The sequence below is a fragment of the Euprymna scolopes genome, chromosome 26 (genome assembly GCF_053919585.1).
Source record: "Euprymna scolopes isolate OS-2025 chromosome 26, ASM5391958v1, whole genome shotgun sequence".
Lineage (NCBI taxonomy): Eukaryota > Metazoa > Mollusca > Cephalopoda > Sepiida > Sepiolidae > Euprymna > Euprymna scolopes.
The window spans coordinates 103,005,055-103,013,725 of record NC_136507.1 but is presented as its reverse complement, the minus strand read 5'-3'; positions in this window follow the sequence as shown (position 1 = coordinate 103,013,725).

The following is an 8,671-nucleotide window of genomic DNA, read 5'->3' as shown; positions in this document are numbered from 1 at the left end:
TCTTCTTTCCAGTCTCCTTGTATTTCCTTATTTGAGTGTAGTTTACACTTCCTACGACCGTTGTTGGCTGCTTCTTTTCAGCCACCTTTTTGCCATAATCAAACAGATATCTCATCCAATGCTTCCTCTGACCTCCCCCCCTCTCTCCCATGGGTGTTACTAACAACTAGGCTCCTTGTACCCTAGTAATCGACCTCCTTAATCACTATCTGTTGCAATATTTTTTGATATAATAAAAGGGTAGATATTTCATTGCTGCCCACCACAGCAATGTGTGGCACAAGGTCGGAAAGTGGGATACAGGTAAGCTCCTCTAAAGTAGGGGCACTCTTGCCTTGACAAAAATTGCCTGAGCATCTCTGTCGGCATTCTTCGATGGGGGCGCCTCAGGCGACAAGAGATAAACTTGCCCTACCTGAAAGCCAGGTAGCAAGGCCTGGGAGGGGGACATCCTGGGTGATACCCAGGTGGTGTACCTCAGTCCAACAGGTACTGGGCCGGTTCCCAGCCTCGCACTCGAGCTGAGTGTCAAGAACGAATTCTTGAGTACTTTCCACCCAGTCTCCAAGCTGCCGAAGCTGTTCATAATGGGGGTTATAATAAAAGGGTATGATCACTGAAAGTTGGAAAATTCTACTTATAAACGCTACCGATAGGAACTGACGAATCAAGTGAAGCCACGTTCTGCTAGCAACCAATCAGAAGCCAGCATTGTTCCATAAAAATATTGAATCTTTTAGAATTCCGGCATATAATCTTTTCGTATCAACGCACCAACAATGTTTTGCTCCTTGCCTGTAAAAATTATAATGTCCGAGTCTTGTACAGAACAGCTACCCACTTAAATCTCTTTATCTTTAGGACTTATACAGAATAGCTACCCACCGTAAATTCTTTTGAAATTAAACATGACTTTTAATTCAAAACTATCGATTCATTTATACTCACTGCGTTTGGGGATCAAAACTGGAAACCCCTGCTTCAAATATCTCCACTAGTCGACCCACCTTCTATTGTCTATCAAACTATCTCATTTAATATGGTCCCTTATTATACTATAATTTACGTGACTCCATTTCACCTAATAACTTGTTATCTATTGATGGGCTTTTTATTTTATCAACCCCTTTTATGTCTCATCTCCCCTGCCTGAGTGATTCACAACGTAATGGCCCCTTTTGAACATTATACCCGTCCACTCTGTGTTGGAGGCATATTTCTATGTCTCCCTCCAAAGTTGATCATGGCAACTAGTCAAAGCTCACAGGGCGGCACCGTCCGCTTCTTTGCTATATAAGAAAGGACATATCCCTACATGTGCCCAAGTTGAGACAACAACCAACATTTCCTAGCTCAGATTTCCTATTTCCGTTCCAAGTTGATCTCTACTCAGTTTTCAACTCTCAACTATATCTCTCTATTTTTTTCTTAATTTTGTTTCAGCGTGCCACTCGGAGAAAACAAGAAAATACATTATCAAATACATATACAATCAATACAAAGAATAAAATAAAACAATTCACAGTCAATTAATAAATAACAAAAAATATTGTCACAAAATCCAGTCCTAAAATCAAGAAACATTCTCTTTTCTATTAACAAGGCACGTTCTTTGTTTTTTTTCCAATAAATATTTTCTGATCAAAACCACATAAAAAAAACAACTCTTTGAACAGTAACTTCCCTACTTTGTTAAGTGTTATGTGACTGACACTTTAACAACAACTGCAAAACAATAAATCTTAAAAAATACCCGAGTGACCCCTGAAAATTGACCTTTTTATAATTTACGAATACACCCTCAAACTCATGGTCCGATTCTTATAATACAGAGCTAACCCCCTTTTACTTAGTCGAAAAAAAAAAGAAGCTGAAAAAACAAACAAACAAACAAAGCAAACAACAAACAAACAAACAAACAAATAAATAAACATGGATTTTACACCTAACGAAAGTCGTAGGTTTCAGCAACCGAAACGTTGTGCCAATAACCCCACAAGATGAGAATAAATGTCCGACATAACTAACTAAACTATGACAATCGCCCATGATCAGATGATCAGACTAACCAACATTTTCCGGGATGATCTACACGTTTGCATTGTTTAAGTTTTGCAGGTCTTCTACTTGTGAAGTTTCTATGTGTGAGGTTTCAGTGAGGGGTGTTTCTTGTTTTTTTTCCATCATTTTCTTTCGTTGTATATCAATTAGTTCTAGATTGGAAAGCCAATTTCTCCTGAAAATAAGTTTTGCTCAGTCCGCAATACTTTGTTCTGTTGCATGTTAGTTGGTAGACATGTCTCAAAACTTTTTCATCCGTTTCCAATAAACTTGTTCTTCAGGATAGTTTCTGTAATAAAATTCCTTAACAGTCTATTCTCTTTTGTGTCTATTTCTTTCTCCGGGTTTTTGTCTTCTTCTTCTTCTTCTTCTTCTTCTTCTTCTTCTTCTTCTTCTTCTTCTTCTTCTTCTTCTTCTTCTTCTCATCATCATCATCATCATCATCATCATCATCATCATCATTTTTTTTTTTTAGTCACTAGGACAAGTCACAAAGGCCATCATGAAAAATTTTTCTTTGAGAACAAGTTGTGATGTTCTTTTTTTTACATGGTAGTCACCACTTATCAAGCCCGGAAGCCACTCGGGGATAAGGATTATTGCGTGTATAGTTATCAATGGAATAATATCGTAGTAATCGCTAGTAATGGAGATCTGATAAAGTATCTTACTTAAGGGGCAGTTCATCAGGAATTTGTTTATGTTGGACTTGAAGACATCCAAGTTGTAGTCAGGTGGGAAACAGGCAAACGGAAGAGAGTTCCATACGCGTGCACTTCTAAGAAAGAAGCTTTGTTCATGGAAATGCACTTCTAAGAAAGAAGCTTTGTTCATACGTTTTGATTTAGGCACAGATAAAGAGTGGGGGAAATTACTGACAGCTAGACGGGCGTTTTTCTTGAAAGATTGGCGTTTTTCGTGAAAGATTGCCGAGGGGGTACCAGAGATTGGAGCTCAGATGAACACTTCCCATGGAAATAACGATAAAACAATGTCAGGCTCGCAACGTCTCTTCTGTGGGAGAGAGGTTGCAGGGAAGAGAAAAGGGCATCCTTCACTAGGCTACGGAGTCTATTTTGTTCTCTGGAGTGTAGGTGACAACAAGTCTCCAAAAATTTCCAATACTCTCCGCATCTTTCGATAACGTTTGCAAATGAATTTGTATTATCGCAACAACCACTTACCACTGATTCCTCATTGGCATTTCACTGGAATTTGGATGGCAATAAGCGTCTGTAAAATCCCAGTCCTCGTTGCACTCATCCAATGGGGGTCTGGTTAGTGCTCTCTCCCTTCAGTCTTTCCATTTTATTTTATTTATTTGCTTCTTCTTTCTTTTCGACACGACCGCGTCTTAACTCAACGATCATGTGAGATGCAGCCGTTAAACTTTTAAACAGCACGTGAAACGCTAAGCTGTTGATCGAAGCGGGAAATCATTAAACGTCGAATTTTGAGAGTATCAAACAGTTCTTTTAAATGCAATACAAATATTTTTTTTGCTCACGTTCACTCCTAACAAGGCATATCGTCACTTGAACGTAAGGGGCTACTATTTAGGACCATACCTAGGAAAGATTAACAAGATGTTGGTTTATGTTACATTTAAACTTCTACATATCAGTACAGTCAGGGAAGCAGGTAGCAGGAAAGGAATTTCAAAGTCTATCTGTTTGAGGGAAGAAACTATTAGAGTAGAAAGCTTTCTGGCATTTAAGGATCTCAACAGGGAAAGGATGAGATTTTGTTGTTAAGCAGGTTTGTTGAGGATATGTAAGTGGATAATAAGGCTCACATCAGTGAGTGGGGCTGATATGCGGAAAAGTCGCCGAGAAAAAAACCCCGAAACCGTGCGTATTTGTCCCTAATGACCCGGCATTATCTGGAGGTCCAAATAAAATATCCCACAAGTAAAAACAGCCGATGCACACAATTATATGCAAGTTTACAAGTTAAATACCCAAGAAGAAGAAATCCCTGCGACAGACTATTCTCTCCTGATAACCCAATTGAAAGCCGGAATGAAATTCTTCACAAGTGAAAACAGCTGAAAAACATGATTATATGCAAGTCTACAAGGTAAGCTTTTTCTTTCAAAACGTCCTTTCTGTTGTCCACTTGCTTTATAGTGAATTTTTGCTACTGTTTTGGTAACATATTTAATTCCAAGTTTGATTAATTATGACACATGTTAAGTGTTGAGACATTATGTTGAACAAAGATGGTGGTGAAGAAGTAGTGCCGTTCCGATACTGAGTGTTAAGTAATTGCCAGTAACAAAGATGGCGGCGAAGAATCAAATGCAGTTCGTGACGTAGACAACGATGGACTGATTGAATCCAAATTCGACAATTTTTATAGCAACTTTGGAAGCTTTTCATTGGTTGGTTATTATAACTTGTGGTTATAAAAATGATCGCCAAAATCATTGTCATATCTCATTAGGAGTCAAAAACATTTATGACACATTTGTTGACATTGATTTTAAAACGAACAATTAGCAAGGAAACAGTCCCGCGGCAATGTGTTCCATAGATGTGAAACCCTTGCAAATAATCTTTTTTCCATTGAAATTCCGCCTGACATTAGACACGTAGAGGAAGAAAGAAAAGTCTTTTTTATGATGTAGTAGAGTTCTTGCTGCGAATGCATTACATTTTTATGATGTAGGTGAGTTCTTGCTGCGAATGCATTACAAGGAGGAACTAGCTATTGAAGCTCAGTCGAGCACCTTCTGTAGAAATAACGATAGAGTAGAGAAAGGTTTGTAACGTCCCCTGTAAGAAATGGATTGCAGAGGAGAGAAGAGACCTCTCTCTAGTAATATTTAAGTGTTGGGACGATTAATCGAAATCGGAATCGGGAATCGGAAAAATCGGAAGATTTTGGGATATCGGAATCAAAAAAAAAAAAAAATTGATGCCTATTTTCCGATGCCAAAACGATTCTTTTAATTGTCTTTTTTATTTGATTTTGTTTAAATTAAAATCTTCAGTTGCTGGTAATAATTGTTGCATAAGGGGTTTCATTGAGAGAGAGTCTTAGAGTCTATTAGAGAGTTTGTCTTGAGAGGGATGCTTAGAAAGAGTCTTATTACAGTGAGGGATGTTGTAAGACTCAGTGAGAGAGAGAGAGAAGTTGTATAAGTTGTTGTACGAGACTTAGAGATATTGTTCATGTTAGGAGTGATTCTTATATATTAAATGTTCTTTCTTAGATCTTGCTGATGGAAGAAGAAGGAGCTCTTTGTGAGGACATTGTGTAGACATGATGATGTTGAGACGTGTATGTAAAGACATATATTAATACAAATACATAATACAATTGGACTTTACCTTTCTGTAGGAATCATAAGACACAAGACGAGCTTTACAAAAACACTTGATGGTTTATTCTTCACACGGCCGTGATTCCATCATCAAGAATTCAAAGTTTCACATTTTTCCTTGAAGTGACGTCTCGCTCCTAGACGTCTGACTCCCCCTGAGTTTCTTCACTGACTGTCTCTTCTAACTAAAGTTTTTCTCTATTCCTAGACTTTCTATTTTCCGTGACGTCATACACATGTTAAAACATATGCATTCTTTCACGTGTCCTGGACATAAACTTTTCCTATTTCTACAAAAGGAATTTTAACCTATATTCAATATGTTAAAAACATTATCTTATAAGCTGCATTCTTTCAATTTAAAATTTCATAATAAACTTGACAGCTCACATTCTTTTCTTGAATATTTTATCTATATTCTAAACAAATGTTTATTTTACATTTTTAAATTCTCACACGTAATCTATTTCTAAACTAGATTACGAGGTTCGAATTCCGCCTATGCTTTTTCATTTTCATTTTAAACTAAATTCTCCATTTTTATACTTACATGAAAAGGGGACAGCCCTTATCATGTAACAATAATGATTAATAATAAGTATTTACTGATTTTAAACCACCAGTGAAGCTAAAATCGATAGATCATCTTCCACAATTGTATTTTGACGTTTAGTAAATATCTGCATATTTATCATGTGTTTTTTTACGAAAATCGGGTAAATTAACAATCTTCTAATTAAATAATTAGAAATTTATAAAGAATCGGAATTGGTAATTGTATTGGATTCGGGAAAAATAGCGGAATCGTCCCATCACTAGTAATATTTCGTCTATGAAATTAAATAAAAAAGTCAAAAGTACATTAGCTTATTTCATTTGTTCTTGCTGAAACATTAGGGGTCTTTTGTCGTATGTTAGTATCCCGAGAAACTCCGGTTGGGAAATGCTATACGCATGCGCTATGAAAATGATTCCCTGTTTAAAAATCGAGCTATTTGGTTACTTCGGATTATTGTTCCTATCTTGACTATTATTTTAAAAATCTTTCGAGCGATGATCGTCTAACCTTTTTTATGTGAAGCAAAACACAAATTCAAATGGCTAATTTTGCGTGGAAACAAAGATAAACCCAACTGACTGTTAGATTCAATCTTCAATATTGCAAATATTGCAAATCTTCAATATTACAAATATTGAAAGATTGCAAAATAAGATAAACCCAACTGGTTGTTAGATTCAAGAAAAAAAAACAAAACAAAACAAAACAAAAAAAAACTGATCATGTGACGCCCAGAGGGCCAACTCTGACTACCTCCCCATGTCCATCTGCTGGGTAATATATATATATATATATATATATATATATATATATATATATATATATATATATTCTATAACCCCATCAGAAAGCCCGTCCAGATATTCACTTCCACAAACTGCTTCCAATCTAAAGACATCAGAAACACACTATCTAACAGCCCTATATCTAGTCGGCTATTACTCGGGAATCTTTCTGTTGAATTGAGAAATCTACATCGAATTTCAAACAGAACCCTTTGGTTCTGTTAGCCGTGACCAGTTAAAAGTCCTAACTAATTCACGATTGTATTCTTTGTATTGCCAACATTCAACTTCCAGAAGAGTATCACTTAAACTGAATTTGACTATGTACTTTGTCCTCTATGCCATGGGTTCTTAAATACCACTGCGAATTACTTATATAATTTCTACCTGATCATGGCTGACGGAACAAGAGCAGGCTACTCCCGTGGATTAAATTAAAGAGTTCCATTCGAAAATCCGTGCAAATTCTCACGTTCGACAGAAAATTCCCGAGTTTGCCAAGATACACCAGATGAAAGTCTAATGTTACATCTGCCGAAACATTTTGTGAAGATGAGAACAATAGCTCGAATAATCTGAGTAATACGAATTATCAAACCTCATCTAAAAAAAAATGCAGAAACATTATTTGGAAATATTGTTACGTTTTCGCCGCAGCTGATTGTTCAAAATGCGTTTTCGTTTTCAAATCTATATAAATGTTAACATTTACTTTTGTCGCTGGTACAAATATATATATATATATATATATATATATATATATATATATATATATATATATATATATATATATATATATACACCGAGTAGTAAGGAGTAAAAACACAACACAGTTGATCTATAAAAAATATTTCACTTCACATTTCACATTTTACTTCAGCTTTTGATTATTTATTATTTAGTTATTACCGATATTTTGACATTTCTAAAGGTGCGTGAGGTAGGTGCGTGGTTGGGTCGGGTATTAGCGGTAAAGAAATGTGACAGCTTCGCTTCTCTGTGACCGTCTGCCCGGTTTTCTCTTTATGACGATTTATTTATACAAACATTCTTTTCCTATTGAATTATTTTATATTTCTCATTGTCTATTTTTTCAGTCCTTTGACCGATATACTCTCACATATTTATGGATTAAATTATGCATTCCATTAGACAATAGTGGAAAGTTTTGCGTTCCTCACACGGAATCCATCTGCATTAGAGGTTTCTCTTCCTGGAGTCGCCTGCCAATATCTAACAATATTTCACAAAAGCGGAATTAATTTTCTGCATTCATTTGTTATTTTCATTCAAACAAAAAAAAAAAAAATCTCGAATGATTACAAATTCAGGTTTTTTTTTTTGTAATTTAATGAACAACCATTTTCATTATCATTTTTTTTATTAAAGAAAATCTTTATTATTATTATTATTTTTTTTTTTTTAGAATTCTTTATCAATAGATATGCACATTATGTTACGTAAAAACGAGCGTCTATGAATATGAATAGATTAAATTGCAGAGTGTCCGTCGAGATCCATTAAAGATGCATGTTTTGCGTGTTTAGTGCGCCAATCACCGCCTACCGACCAAACTGATGGATCTCTTTACTGGCAATTGTTCTGTGGTATATGGACCGGATTTACAAGTCGAGTTGGTTGATTGTTTTTGTTTTACGGCATATCAACCCTTTCCAGGTTATTTAATGCCGCATCCAAAGATTTTGAAGAAAATTTTTTAATAGAATATATTTGTTGTTTTCAAGTCGGTTTCTATTTAACCCATAGTTGGGGGCCTAAAAGGTACTACCACTCCGGGTCAGAGTGGACCTGGGAGCAGTGGCAATTAAAGGGTGGCTCCACACTTCCCAAAGCCCGCAAGCTGGGGCCTCACCACTGGATATAGTTTAAGGTCATATCCAGGACCTTACAAGTCGAGATAAACACGAGTTGGCGGCG